Source organism: Mustela lutreola, chromosome 8 (genome assembly GCF_030435805.1).
Source record: "Mustela lutreola isolate mMusLut2 chromosome 8, mMusLut2.pri, whole genome shotgun sequence".
Classification (NCBI taxonomy): domain Eukaryota; kingdom Metazoa; phylum Chordata; class Mammalia; order Carnivora; family Mustelidae; genus Mustela; species Mustela lutreola.
Genome location: NC_081297.1, coordinates 52,167,171 through 52,183,041, shown reverse-complemented (window position 1 = coordinate 52,183,041; position 15,871 = coordinate 52,167,171). Strand labels below are relative to the sequence as shown.

The following is a 15,871-nucleotide window of genomic DNA, read 5'->3' as shown; positions in this document are numbered from 1 at the left end:
GTTTTAAGTGTCAAAAATATCTATAGATCTCCACAGAGTTAAGACCACAGGAGAGAAGTCTCTGTCCCCTCACAGTGTTCTTGTACCCTGCCTTTGTAGACAACGATATTCAGGGGGTAGCAGAGGCAAAATGTAAATAAGCAACTCTGGGCATGCTCCCCATTCTCCTCCGTTGCTCTCTCTTCTTCCCTAGGTAGCAGGTCACTGCAGGAAATTTTAACTCCATGGTTTATGAGGCCCAGTTGCTGCAAGCTGGGCAAAACCCAAAAAGAGAATAAAAGGGTGACTTTTCCTGCAGACATTAAGGAGAGCTGAGATTCTTCTATACCCATAGGGTCCTCTAGGGCTCTCTCCTTGGTGATTTTAAAACACTCTTCCTGGAGATCTTATCTGGTTAGAAGGTTTCAAGAGCCACACGTAAGCTGGTGCCTCCCAAACCTCTACCTCTAACCATAATTCTGTCCTGAACACCAGACCCAAATTTATCGGTACTTACTGAGATTTTCTTTTGGGTATCCTTCAAACTCAAAATGCTTAAAACTAAGCCAATCACCTTCATCTAGATAGACCACAGTAGGCTTTGGGATCTCACTATATAAACGGCATGAGTCACCTAACGAGGACCTATTCTTAACTCTCTTCTCTCCCTGTCCCACACAATCATTCTCCAAGATCAGTTGATGCCATCTTCCACCTCTAAGTTGAACCTACTTCTCCTTTCTTCCAGCTCTCTTCTTCAAACATTTGCCAGTTCTCACCACCATCACTGAACTAGCTCTCCAGTTCATTTCCCTGACTTCCTATCCTCCACCCTCTATGGAGACTAACCTCCATACTGTCACCAAGGAATGTAAATACCAGAGGAGGATGGGCCTCAAGAGAGACCCCTGCGAGGACACACTAAAAGCGCGGCAGTAGTAGAACAGGTCACTCAATGTTGTTACAGTTTTACTTAGGATAGTTATGAAAGTAGACATAAACTAGGCAAAAAAAAATTTCTTCTGATGTGACAGAAAGATATACTACAGAGAACTGTGAAGCATCTGAGATTTTTACCCTACTCGCAAGCTTTCAAGGTAGCCCACCATATTTTATGGATGCTGGCAAAAGACCTAAGACTCCGGGGCAGAGACAGAAGACAATTTCTCACTGCACAGTAAGCAGCATGAACATCACATTTAAATTGGCTTCCTTCACCCCCAAGTTCCACAGATGAGATGCAAAGCAGCCCATGTGGATATTGCATGTGCACTGATTTGTGGAAACATGAACTTAAGGAACCCAAATATTTTATAATGGACTATGTGGAGATCTGCACTTTTCTAGAGGGAAACATCATTTTTATTATGCTGGACAGTGAGCAAATATGACTGGTGATTCAGAAGGAGACATTATCTTTCAAGGCTATTCACTTTTTAAACATCCTTAAAAATGTACTATGGGCAGTTAGTGTCTTGAGGAACCTATGGAAAATGGTCTCCTACAGCTAAGCCTTGAATTCAAACCAGACTCTTGGCACCCACTAGATATATGATTTTTACATTATCAGTTTTCTCACCTACGACTGAGGATAGAGCACTCATTGCTAACTCACAGCCATTTTACAAAATCAAATGAAATCAAATGCATGAAAGAGTTTTGTAATAATACAACATTAATGTGCAAATGTAATCATTTATGCCTCTGGAACTTTATCGTTTATTATAGAAAAGAAGGATGAAAATAATTTAGAATTTTATAATAAAAATTAAGTATCAATTAATAAAACATTTATTAAATGCCTGAGTATGTCCTAGGTTAGACTTGGGTAGTACAAGGTGAAGAGCAAGACACAGTCCTTGACTTCAAGAATTCCAGGGTAGCAAAGCAGCAGAGAGGACAGCATCCAAGACATATTCTTGTGACAGAATTGAAGTTTAGAAGGATGATCTATGGTCATCATTGATCTACAGAGCTTGGAGAGACTTAAGCAATCATTAAACCTAATCATCTCATTTACCAATAAGAAAACCAATGACAAAAATATTCAACATTTTTTTAGAATTAACAACTATCTGGTGGCAGAGCCAGAACTAGACCCATTCTTTCAGACTTTTAATTTGGCAAAAAGCCTTATCAGAAATTTCATATCCCTGATAGAGTCTTTGCAAGACTGAAGAGAAAATCTGGTTTGGCACAATGCATTTTTCTCTCCCCTACAGTCTTACTTCAGTTCATTGCCACTTTACCTCTTTGTTACTCAAGAATTATGATGGATTTATTCCTTCTTTGTCTAACTTCTTACCTCTCTCCAAGGTCAAGGAGTTTCTTTTATTTGTATAAAAATTCTAAGTAGAATAAACTTCCCTTCTGACCTCTATTTTCTCCCTTTCCCTCCATCGGGCTCCTTACCTAATTCCTCTTCCCCTTTAAGTCCCACAAAATGTTAACCCTGCCACGTTCTCGATCTCTGACTGCCAGTTATTCAATCTGCACTTTTCATTTCACTCCACTCTGCCATACTCTCTACCTAGTGAACTGGAGGCAGATGTCACAAAATAAAGTGAAACATTAACCATGAGCTCCTAAGTCCACCTCAAAGTTGTGTGTAATCAGCTGCTAGGAAAAGATACAAGGCAAGGGGGTGCCTGGGTGTCTCAGTGGGTTAAAGCCTCTGCCTTCAGCTCAGGTCATGATTCCAGGGTCCTGGGATCGAGCCCTGCATGGGGCTCTCTGCTCAGTGGGGAGCCTGCTTCTTCCTCTCTCTCTGCCTGCTTCTCTGCCTACTTGTGATCTCTATCTGTCAAATAAAGAAATAAAATCTTAAAAAAAAAAATCTAAACACTCATTTCTTAAAAAAAAAAAAAAAAGTACAAGGCAAGGAAAACCACAGCTCACCCACTCTTCCTAGAAGTGCCATTAGCCTTGAACAACATGGGAGTTAGAGGCGCCAACCCCCAGCACAGCTGAAAATCTGTATATAACTTTTGACTCCCCCCAAAACTTAACTGCTAGTGACCAAAAGTCTTACCTGTAACATCAACAGTCAACTAGCACATATTTCCTATGTTATATGTATTACATACTGTATCCCTACAATTAAGTAAGCTAGAGAAAAAAAATGTTAAGAAAATCACAAGGAAAAGCACTTACAGCACTCTATTTATCAAAAACAGAAAAAAAAAAAAAACCCTCACACATGTAAGTGGACCCACACAGTTCAAACCCTCAAGGTGCAAGCGTTGACTGTTAACATGGACTTTGCTCCAAGGTAAAATTCACCAACAAGCTTGATTTTAATTCTACTTGTTGATTTTGAAAATCTTTCAGCGCTACACCAAACCTAAGTTTTTCGTTAATCTCATATTTGGAATTGAGGCAGAGATAAGGGATAAATCTCTTTTTCAGTAAGTTCCACAGGAACGCTCACTCCATTAACCTAAAGGTTGTCCGCTATTACACAAGCATGAATGTTTGGGGACAATACAGGGAAAAACCAGATCCATTTGATTTAAAGCCCATCTTTTGACTCCTTGAAGAGTTCCAAAAACACTTCAAAGAGTAAAGACATCACATTCAAGAGCTCTGAGAAACTTTTAAGTACATAGTTTGTGTGTGTATGTATGTATAGACTGATATATAAAATGTACTGCAATCTTTTACAATAGAGGCAATGTAAAAAATTCAAATTAAAGTTTTTAATAATCTATTAATTCAGCTTTCTTGGTTTTGTAATCTACCTAGGTTTCCTTAATAATTAAATATAGTGAAAGCGCTTTAATCTTGTGAAACCTCCCATGGCAGCAAGCGTTTGAAAGTTTTACTTAACATAGAAGGATTAAAGTGAAAAAATCAATAAATCCTTGAATGTGTACTATTCATACTAAATTGTATTTAAAATTAGAATACTAATAGTTTTCAATATCATTGAAGCCAAGAACAATGGTATCATAGTCAATAGAGTTCCTGAAGGTGATAAAAGCAAATCTGGTTCAAGATAAATTATGAAAATGGTAATTATGTAGATAAGAATAAACAGCTTTAAATTCCCTAATGAAGGATGAGTCAAGTCACTGACAAGAGCAATCAAAATATACTCCATATGCGATTAACACTTGAGTTTGACATTGACAAATATTTTTTAATTTATACAACAGTGGAATCACAAGTATACATAGCCTCTAAACCTCCAGGTTACAACAAATTGCGGAAAGAATGGAAATATCTGTCAACATGTTTTTGTCCTTTATGATTTGCCTAAAATGCAGGTATTTTTTTAGTACTAAAGTATCTTTCAGGTTAGAGATAGAAAGCGTAGGTCAAAATAAATGGCCAATCTCTTTTTCAGACACACACTCAATTAGAATATATGACAATTCTTCACAGAGTATTTCCTCGCACACTGAAGAAACATACAAAAAGACATTCTATCAATATGAACTATTAATCATCTTCCCATTAAATGTTAATTAAGTGCCTATTAGGTACTAGAGATTATGCTAAGTGCTGGGAATCAAGAGAAACATAACACACATGGTTCTGCCTCATAGAGCTTACAGTCTAAGGGACTCAGTAAAATTCATATCATGACTCCACTATAAGCAAAGACAATCTATATGATAGAAACTTCTAAGCACTTAAGAGAAATTGAATACGAAATAATAGCATTACTACTGCAAACTATATTTATCATACAACTTGTAAGAAAATGAATTGCTTCTTTCCCTCAGACTCACATATCTAAATTTAATCTCAGTTTATAATTAATATATCAGCTTAAGAAAATTTAAGAATTTCCAGGGCATTGCTATAACTGACAACAAAGGTGGCTTTGTGGGTTAAGTGACCAACTCTTGATTTCCACCCATGTCATTATCTCAGGGTCCTCACATCAGACTCCCCGCTCAACAGCAAGTAAGCTTGAGGATTTCTCATCCTCTGCCCCTCATGTGTTCTCTAAATAAATAAATCTTGAAGGGGGAAAAAAACTGACAACGAAATATTCTGCCCAGTGAACTGAACTTGTGACATGTCCAGGTCAGACCTCAGTAGAACAGCTGGTAGAATGAGCTAGGACACCTTTGGCATTAGTAATATCGGTTTAGGGGAAAAAAAAAAATCTAAAGTCAAAGTCCCTAAATAATAAATTACTATGTCTTCAGTCGTCAAGAGACCACATTTGGAAAGTATATAAGATCAGCAGAGCAAAAACAAAAAAGAGATTCACTTAAAAGTGGTATGCTCCAGAGGTGCCTGGGTGGCTCAGTGGGTTAAAGCCTCTGCCTTCAGCTCAGGTCATGATCTCAGGGTCCTGGGATCGAGCCCCGCCCTGGGCTCTCTGCTGGGCGGGGAGCCTGCTTTCCTTCCTCTCTCTCTGCCTGCCTCTCTGCCTACTTGTGATCTCTGTTGTCAGATAAATAAATAAAATCTTAAAAAAAAAAAAAGGGGGGGGGGGTATATGCTCCATAAATACACAAAACCATCACTTTTAAGTCCATCTTCTCACCTATTCATAAAAACTACTCAAATAGAACAAAAATCTAGACATTGTGGCCAAAATTTTGACATTTAAGCCCTAAGAGGAAGTAACTGCTGTTGAAATTCCAGAAATGATTTGGAAGGCTAAAATCGACCTTGTATGCTAGAATACATCCATGTATAATACAATGCTATATTTGAGAAATACACTTACTTCTTTAAACTATAGGAAGTAAGCCAAACTTGCCTTAGTATGTGAAAAACAGACAATTTCTGATTTATTCTTTGGGGTAAAATATAGTCTCTAAATAGAAGGCTAGTAAATACAGCAAACGCTTATAAATTCCAAGCTCAGATTAGAAAACCTTTGAGGCGAGTGTTTTGAGTCAGTAGCCAGGTTTAGGCTGCTCACTATAGGGAGAAACCTGTCAGAGAGTAAGAGTGGGAGGCCTCCCACCTGGCTCCATGCATGGAATAAAATTCAGTGGTGAAGAGCTCTCTAAAACTTTGCAATGCTAACTGCCGACCATGGGTCCATACCAACAGCTTCACCTAGGAGCTTGTTAGAAAGGCAGAATCTCAGCCCTTACTCCAGAACCTGCATTTTAGCAAATTTCTCCCAGATGATTTGTGTGCAATACAAGTTTAACAAGCACTGACCTAAAATAAGGCATCACAGAATTATAGAGCCTGTTCCAAATATTAGGCATCAATTTAAACTTGTGCATTCTCAGCACATCCCTTAAGCCCTTCAAGACACTACCAACTTCAAGGTGAGCTCAGCATCACTGGCATGCTGAGTCAAAAAGAAGAAAGCAAACTAAATGTAGGGGTGAGAATGAACCACCCTTCATTATCATTCAGTTCCTCCTGCTGAGCCCTTAACTGGGAAGACCCTGGCTCCAAATGCAGGTGGGGTTAGAGGATTATGGGTAGAATGACAGTAGGGGGCACCTGGGTGGCTCAGTGGGTTAAGCCGCTGCCTTCGGCTCAGGTCGTGATCTCGGGGTCCTGGGATCGAGTCCCGCATCGGGCTCTCTGCTCAGCGGGGAGCCTGCTTCCCTCTCTCTCTCTGCCTGCCTCTCTGCCTACTTGTGATCTCTGTCTGTCAAATAAATAAATAAAATCTTTAAAAAAAATTAAACAAAACAAAAACTACCAACAAGTATATAAAGATTATTCATTTGCTAGCCTAGATTTATTTGGGTCCATTAAAAAAAAAGGTTATTTCAGTGTCTGTGAAAACTGGCAGCAGAGAGAAGACCTGTAATCCTAACAAGCCTAAGACTCATGGGCTATCACAACTTGCTTTGCAGCAAAACAGCATCATGTAAACTAAGCAAAATGGCCACACTGTATTATGAGATTTCATCTGATTCAATCCTATGTACCCACATCTAGAGTCTTTGGTCATTACCATAATCATCATCATCCCAATTTTTTTTTTAAGATTTTATTTCTTTATTTGGCAGAGAGAGAGAGAGCACACACACATGCAGGGGGAAGGGCAGAGGGAGAGGGAGAAGCAGGCTCCTCGCTGAGCAGGGAGCCCAATAGGGGTGGGTGCTCCTCACCAGGACACTGGGATTATGACCCGAGCTGAAGGCACCCCATCATCCCATCTGATAAAGCTGAACAGCTGTCACAGACCATTTACTGAAAAACATTTATGGAACACTTATCAGTGTTCCAGGAACCATGCGCTAGATGTCTGACTTCCTAACTAAAAAGTATGTCCTTCAGTACTATTATATCTCCCACACCATGATGCTTGGTAATTCTGGACATGTGGGATGGGAATAACATTTTTAATTGTCTTGCACACTTGACTGAAAAAATACATTGCTGAGAAACTGAGTCACAGAGAAATGAAGTGATGTTCTTATGGCTACAGGTCATTTATTATTAACTATTTTGTAGAGCTACAGAAGCATCTCCAGAGCTCTCATCACTGCCCTACACTGGTTATAATAGTCATTTTCAAAACATATCCACTAACCAAAATGCAAGCCAATGAATTTTAACCACTCAACAAAGGATACGATGAGCAAAGGTATCTTCAAATAGCAAAATCTAAATTTTGACCCAATTCTGGTATATTTATAAACATACCAACAATCAATCTAAAAGGAGTTTGCAATAAACCTAATACATGTATCTTAGCAGGAAACTACTGTGATAGAACACTTCAAGAGCTAAAGCTAAAAAAAAAAAAAATCGTTAGAAATTTTCCTTGAACTTAAAGCTGCCCCAAATGGGGCCCATTTTATGAAATACAAGATTGCAACGCCCTTGCATTCTCCTATTGGCCTTTGGATTGCCTGACTGAACGGTGGATCATCCACTTCCATTCTCATTATATACCATAAAAGAACTAAAGTTCGAGCAGTTTCACTCAATTCAACTCCACTTTCTGTAGAAAACACAAATCAAAGCAGGACCAGGTCACTGTTACTCATGTCGGATGGCCAATCTAAGGAGGAATTTGCTGTACTTGCCAGCACCAACAAATGTTGAGTGTGCTACTCCCCTATAACAAGATAGAACTAAACTAAGAAGGAAATGGTCACATTAACCTGATTCTTCCACCTCAAATACATTTGGAACTTCCCATAAACTAAAGCAAATAAGAAACATGAGTGTACAGGTTTCCTCCTATGGTCTGAATTGGCCATGTCTGAATTCTTGATGTATCTGGGTAGTCACAAATACACTGCATCAGTATATAAAGCTCCATTGTTCCAGTAGACCAAATTTTAGAGCTACAGAAGGCCTGCCCTCTGGGAGAATATATTCTAACAAAAGTCTCTGTGTTTCATTACTAGGTTAAACTTTTGTTACTAAGTTTCGTATGACCGCATACCCCTTTTCCAGTTGCCTGCTTTTGCTTACTCCATAAGGACAAAGACTATGAAGATAGGGAAAAGACTGGGACAAATAATCCAGCCTGATTTTCCTCACCTAGTCTTTTTCATCGGAGAGCAAGCATATTAAGGTCCTCCAATATTTAAATACAGTTCTCAATGGAATCTCTGAGAAGGATGTGAATGAGATAAACAGACCCAAAAATCAAATAAAACCTTGGCATGGTTTCGTACATATAGTTAATAAGTCTGAAGGATCAGGGTTTTTTTGGTACCAGAAAGAATCTGTCTCCTTGTGGCCAAGGCCATTCAGACTTGAAAACTTCAATTGCAAAGCACAAATCCGTTTTTCCAAAAATCTTCTGTCATAGTGCTTACTACCAATACTTTCATAATTTCCTTATAGAAGCTGCATAATCCACCACAGAAAACCAAAGTGTTATGCTGTATTATTAAACTCAGCAGAAAGCTCCATATGCAGCAACAGGAGGCCATAGGCAATTAACTCTGTAAATTGAAAGCTTTAAAATTTTTGCATGACCTTTAAAGGTCAACACAGTTGCCCATTCACATGCATGCAATTATAAGGGACTACTTCATAGCAAAAAAAAAAAAAAAAGAAGAAGAAGAAAAAGAAACAAAAATATTTAGTGAAACTAACCTTGCATTCATTAAAAGCTACTGTGCACTCTCCGAGCTTTCTGTAAAGAGTTAGTTATACATAACACATGAAGATAAAAGAGCAAAGGAGACTTATTTGTCTGCTTGTCCCCATTTTGTCAACATACTAAATTCAGCCCAGCGCCTAATTGCTAAGAATGCAACATTATCACAATAACCAACCACTCTCAAGAATTTCAAAAATTTACTGTATAAAACAATATAAGTTGAGTTAGAGTATGTTTGTGCTATGGCTAAAGGAAAGGGGGATGTACCTTTGCTTAACCGTCACTCAGGGGAAATCACAAGACAATTACAGCTCCTGTGGAATAATTTGGGAAATTGAAGTGATTAAAAGGACTTCATCTAATAGAAGCATAATTCTGATTCCTTAGTTATGTCTCATACCCCATATGGATCACTGTGAACAAAATGGAATATTCTCCTTATAACTTATATATTGTTTTCACCTGAATCAAGAAGTTACCTGAAGGTCTTCTAGTTTCCAATGGCAATATCAATCAATCGCCTAAATAGGTGAGAATTTCACGGACTCCAGTGACTTGCTTCCCTATCATCACAGCACAGGATGAGCTCCAACATATACATGTGGTATACACCTTGGAAGTGGGTGGGTTTTGAAAATCTAACAAATTTCAAATGTATCAAGATGTTTCTGGGAAATTTATAGATACCATTTGTAAACTGGTGTAGTATGCTCTATTGTAGTGCACGGTTTAACTGTGGACAGGCATATCTAATAAAGATGGCATACAAATATATTCAGTGTTTTAAATGTGTTGAAATTCCCAGTCACAGGGTCAATAAACACATCCCAAGCACCTCTATGTGAAGGATAAAGTTGAATTTTTTTTTTTTTGCATTTGTCCCGTAACAAATAAAAATATCTCCAGAAGAAAAACTAAAGAGAAAAATACATTACATTCAACAGTGGTTTAAACAGTTAAACTCAATCATAAACCATATGTTAAACCATAGGTACAGTTGCACAGTAAGTAAATCATGTAAAAAAGTGAAAAACGTAGACTGTTTTGAAAGTCATTCTTTCTTCTTAAACATAAAACCAATATTTTACATGGGTGCCATTAAAAGCATACATACTAATGCATATGTATATATATATATAAAGAGAGAGATAAAGATTAGATAGATAACACAGAAATTTAGATTTAAATACTGCTTTTCTTCACATTCCAACAGGTCCAACCATACCTGTTAAATTTCTGTTGAAAATAAGTAGAAAACAAGACTTGTTATAGTTCACTGGCAAGGACACCTGAATCATGTGCCAAATGAATAAATCAGACTTCTTAAAAATGACAAAATAAAGCAGTGGTCAATGTCAGCTAAAAAATAAAAATGAACTTCTAATTCTGTTTGCTAGGCCTACCGTTCCATCTCCCCTGTTTCAGACTATGCTCCAAATCTAAAGTAAAACTTCTCTCTAAAAAGACTTATGGTAACTTCCTTATGAAATTATTCCTGTTCTTCCAGTGCTCTAATTCAAAATGCTTCAAGTAGTTCAAAATAAAGTTAACCAAAGAATTTTGAACAAAATGGCAAATACACTGTATTATATAGCATTAAAAACAAAAAAAAATCAATGGGTTGTAAGCAAGATAAATCACGTCAAATACTATGGAAGTATGGAGACCAGATATGAAGCTGATTTAGCTAGTTTGGCCTCCCTATCTAGCAGCAGCCTACAGGAATGCATGTCTGCTCTTTGTTTTGATGGGGCATTACTAAGAACAGGTTGATAAATTGCATTTGTAAATGTCAGGTACAGATCAGAGGGGACGATGTCAGATGCTTATTTTACTTCAACTTAGGGTTTTTCACCAAGAAAGCAAAACTGCATTGCACAGTCAAGTTCTTTATTTTTACTTGAATCTTCAATGAACAAAACAGCTGCAGAATAATACGACTTAATGAGGCATCCCTAATAAAATACTGGAGAATTCAAAGCGGGGGTACTGAACTGTTTGCACTGTGTTGTTTCATCTTCTCAAATCTATTAGAAGTAGCTGATGACACTCTGGAACACTCCTAGTTTGGGACATACATCAGACGGGCAAATGGTCATCAGTTTGCAGCCCCAGCTGAACTTCGGCAGAATCTGACAATACCTTTTACTACAGCCCACAAGAATGCCTGGAAAATGCTGCAAAGGCCCATCTTATCCTACACGTATAGGTTAATCCATACTGGCAATTATGGTAAATCAACCCTAAAATGCACTTTCAACATTTCAATATTCAAAAACGTCTTGTCAAAGGATCATCATTAAAATGAGATATTGAAGAGATTAGATCCAGCACCCCCAGAACTTTTTAATAACATACAAAATAATTTTTATAAAATCTTTTATTACCCCCTAAGTTTCATCCCTATAAATTTTTAAAAAAAGAAATGTGGCCATGACTAAAAACAGATCTTTTTACAGCTGTGTCATCACATTTTATAACTTGGTGGTTAGTAAATATTGTATTCTCTAAGCAATATGCACCTTTTTGGTCACAGATCCATGGGCATTTCCATGAATCTTCATTTTCCATGTATCATTGTTAAAATAGCTAACATTTTTCAGATTCAGAAATCACACATACTTAGAAACCTTAGATTCCCCTTTGGCACAACTTGGAGCATTATAGGTGTTAGCTTTAATACCAAGGTTTTTGGTTCTTCTTAAAGAGGCATCATCATAGCATTATGTATAAATATGTAAGTTCAAATATTCTCAACTACACAATTTTATGAAAGGGCAAGAAATAAGTCAAGATTTTAGTCTCCAAAAATGCCTAACTTAAATAAAACAACTCATTAAACTGTGTTCTTCCTCGTAAAAGTCACCGTGCCGAAGCATTCAGTTGGTAGTGGCATTATACCTATAAATATTGTAATTCAGTTTTTTCACCAAAAATTAAGAAAATAAGAATATAATAAGCTCTAGTGTGGTTACTGGTAGCCTTTCAATGGCTACTGGTGGCTTTAAAACTTAAGGCTCTAAAATGGTCAAAATGCAAACAACGGACTCAGGATGAGATCCAGAACAGATAAAGTAGGAAAAGAGAAAAATGCATCTGATCGTTTTTAAGGATGCTGGGCACCAAATTTGAAACTGTAAAAGATTCACCAGTCCAAGAATACATGTGCTAACATGGAAAGGCTGGAATAAATACAAATAATCTTAATGCTGTTTTTTTAAGGGCTTTAGAGTTGTTTCCAATCTCCTTTGCTAGTTATTGCCATTTAGCACCTTTACACAGAAATCTTAAATTACTCATTTGTCTTAAGTTACATTGCCTAGTAGAGCAGTATTAAAGTGTTAATTGATAACAGTCTGATAACTGATGTCTCCAACAATCTGGTTGGGAAGACAGGAACCAGATAATTATCACCCAGTCAATAATCACTGGAATTCATATTGTCCTGAGGGAAGGACCCTTCTGCACTAAATGCTATGGGGGTACTTTTCAAAGCGAAGGCTGTATATGGGGGGGGGGGGGTGTTTGTTTTTTCAAAAATGATTTTTGCAAAATCCAAGATGGGATTTAACACTCACCAAACGAAGAGTCTTGTTCTTTTCTGTCTTACTGCCACAAGCCAAAGTCAAGCTAACTCCCCGGAAAGAGAGGCTCGCTAGCCACTATAGTAAGTACACATCTGATTCCAAACGCTGGAGGCTGTTAACACTAGGTCAGGAAGTGGAATACTGAATAGGAAAGCGTCGCGTCTACCCGGGGTCTCAGCAAGCTCCCACAGCCCCTCCTTTTCAAGTAGAGACTAGATAGCTCAGTCTGCAGTTCTAGGAGAAATACGGCGACGGATATCAAACTTTCCTTTGCAAAGGCCGTTTCTGGAAATAACACGTTCCCCACTGGCAAGTGCAGATCAGTAGCCTAGAGAAAACAGCTCTTGATAGGAACCTGGCCTTTTGGAATAGAAGGGGAGAAGGGACAGCAAAGCAGCGGGGCGGAAAAGCCGTGTACCCTTAACAAGATTTGGGAGGCAAATATTAGGAAAGCGGAAAAAAAGAAAAAAGAAAGAAAAAAAGAAAACACCATTTGTTTCTCCAAGCTGTCCTTTTCCTGAACGCTGTTCGTAAAATGGTCCTTTTCCTAAAGCTCTCCCGGAGAATCCCTCACTAAAGCTTTATTTCATTCCGTCATGAAGTGTCCGTTCCCAAATCGAAGTAAATCTTTAAATAAATGAGGCTCCGGAACTTACCGTGATGATTCTTCACGAACATAGTTAGAGGTGGGGAAATGAACAGCCTCCCTGAAACGCCCACCCTCTGCAGACAGGCCCGAGAATTAACTAATCAGAAGTGGACGGAAAGTGGGGATTCCAGAAAGGCGACCTGACACATCCCAGTGATCCTCTCTTGAACGCGACCCCCAACTCATCAGGCGTCCAAAATGGTTACCAAGAGGGATTGGGTCGGTTGGGAAACCGAATGAAAACCCACTGCCACCCTCGCCCGGGTCGCTCGCTGTGTTGGGAGAAATGGGGCAGGGAGGGAGAGCACCGCTCCCGAGCCTCCTCGGCGTGCTTGATCCCCTCTCCGAGTCCCTCTACCCCCGCCCCTACCCCGACCGCCCGCGAGGGAGAAGCCGGGCGCCCAGCAGCACCCGCTCTCACCTCGCGCCTTCCCGCGGGCCCCCTACGGCCCCCGACCCCGGAAGAGGGGAGGGCTTCGGCGCCCCGGGTCCTCCAGCTGCCGCGGGGTCCCCAGCGCCGGCGGGGGGCGGGAGACGCGGCTCGCACCTACCTGCAGCCCGGCTTCCTGGTGGCGGCAACACCTAGCGATGGTCCTGCAGCTTCCGCGGGCCGGCGCCAGCCTTATCGCGCTTGCATCGCTTCCGATATGCCAATCCGCCGTCGCCGTTCTGGGGCATAGGGAACCCAAGTCTGGCGGTGTGTGCTCGTGAAGGGCGTGTGAGTGGGGCCCTGAGCGCGCGTGTGTGCGCGCGCGTGTTTCCTCCTCCGATCGCAAAGAGGGTTCAGGAATCTCTTGCCATCCAAACTGGAGTCCCCTGAGAGCGGGTGCAAGGGGGAGCGCCCGCGCCTCGGCTCTCTTCCTCCGCTCTCTATTCCACCGTGTCAAAGTAATCAAAAGATGTGTTCACCGAGGCAAAGCCGAAGTCCCGCAGCCCTGGCCTGCGCCCGCGGTCGCCCGCGGTCCTCGTCGGAGGCGCGGGGCGCGCTCGGCTCCCCCGACTGCGAGGATCGAGGCGGTCTTGCAGCAATTACCTGCCTTACTCCATATCTGATTTGTTTGCTTTGAACGCCGAGTCAAGACTTTTCCTCTCGCCTCACGTCGTCTCCCCCTCTCACGCACACACATACATCCTCCGGCCCCCTCTCCCGCCCTCCCTTTGGCTCTCCGGGGAAAGGCAATTGGACGGAACGATTCACCTTCAGGAAAGCAGTCTCTGCCACGTACTTCTCCCGTTCCCCGGCTCTGCCAGGTCCCAGGTCTCCAAGGTGGAGGAGTCGCAGGGGAGGTTCGGGGCAGCAAGGCGGGGAGGCTCTGCGCTCGGCCGTCCTCCGCCCTCAAGACGTCAGCTTCCTCGGATCAGGTGCCCCTTGTTCCCGCTTTTAGCAACTCGGTCCCAGCTGCTGCCCTTTCGGAGACTTGGCGCCCGGTCCACTTAGCAGCAACCCCTAGCCAGCTGCAGCCCCTCAATCCCGCCTCGAAGTGCTTCGGGCAGAGCCCCACGCAGCCCAGCCGTTGGCCCCCTAGGCATCGTGGGCTGGAAGGAAGGGAAATCCGCCGCTGTCCCCTGTCCCCAGACGCTGCCACCGTCACCACCGAGAAGGTGCGAGTTCCAAAATCAAACACAAGCAAGCAGGTGTTGCCTGTCTCACTTCGCTAAAGGCGGGAGGAAGAGAGAAGGGACGGAGGAGGGGGGCCCAGGAAAGAAATCCGGATGACCAGAAGGAAAAAAAAAAAAAAAAAAAAGTAGTGGGTTTAGTAATCCAAACCTCCTCTCCGTCTCTCACCCCAGGCGCTGCACTGGCAAAAGACACCGGTGGTGTCTTTTAGAAAGTCACCGTAAAGGGCAGAACCCCCTGTTCCGCCCAGACCTTTTATTCCAACCAGCCGGGCTGTCCCGGGAGCACGGAGTGAGGGCCTCCTTGTATAACGCAAGGAGCACGCAGGGAGAAAATAGGTCCCGACACTCCGGGGTGAGTGAAGCAGTAAAATGGGATAGCAGAACCCGGTTACGTCGCCTCCCTCCGTCTCTCCCAACAGCCTGTTCTCGGATGCTGCTAAGAGCAAACTGCGGTCCTGCAGAAAAAGGAAGAGACAGTAAAAGATGAGAGGGCGGCAATCGGTGTAAAAGCTGGACTATGTCTCCCTCTAGAGGGAGAATCGTGTTAGAGAACTTCCCTGGAGGTAAGTAGGACTCCAGTTTCTCCACAAACAAAAAGAAACCGGTATCTGGTTTCGGAAGAATTTTGCATTTTTACAAATTCCAACCTCTAATGGATTTAGAGAGAGAATTTGCAGAGCCGCCCTATGCAAGCAGAGTCCTTACTAAAGGAACGTCCTGATATTTACAGAAATTTAATAGCAAAGACCCTGGAAGTTCATGTCCTTACAGGTTTGGTCAAATTGGGTGTTGGTTTAAGCTGTATGCATATGAACTCAAAGGAAGGGTCTTCTTAGGCTCACTTTGATCAAGTTTGGTCATGAGCAGAACCTTAATCTAATGATTAGAACATTGTTTTTAAAAGCATAAGTAGTGATAATAGATTTAGAAAAAAAAAATCTGAAGCGAAAAAATAGGATGCTAATCAGTGAAATCTTACAAGGCCCTTACAAACTAAGGATATCTCAAAGATTTTGTTTTGGAGCC

At 41.1% G+C, this 15,871-nt stretch overlaps 1 protein-coding gene across 1 annotated transcript in view; it reads right to left on the bottom strand.

Annotated features, from left to right (window-relative positions):
* The window catches only part of TAFA2 (TAFA chemokine like family member 2), a 495,186-nt gene extending 479,899 nt beyond the window's left edge, over positions 1-15,287 (bottom strand). The window contains exon 1 of the mRNA XM_059184766.1: positions 13,777-15,287. The gene's annotated coding sequence lies outside the window, so the exon portion shown is untranslated. The remainder of the gene's footprint in view (positions 1-13,776) is intronic.
* Positions 15,288-15,871: the final 584 nt, after the last annotated feature.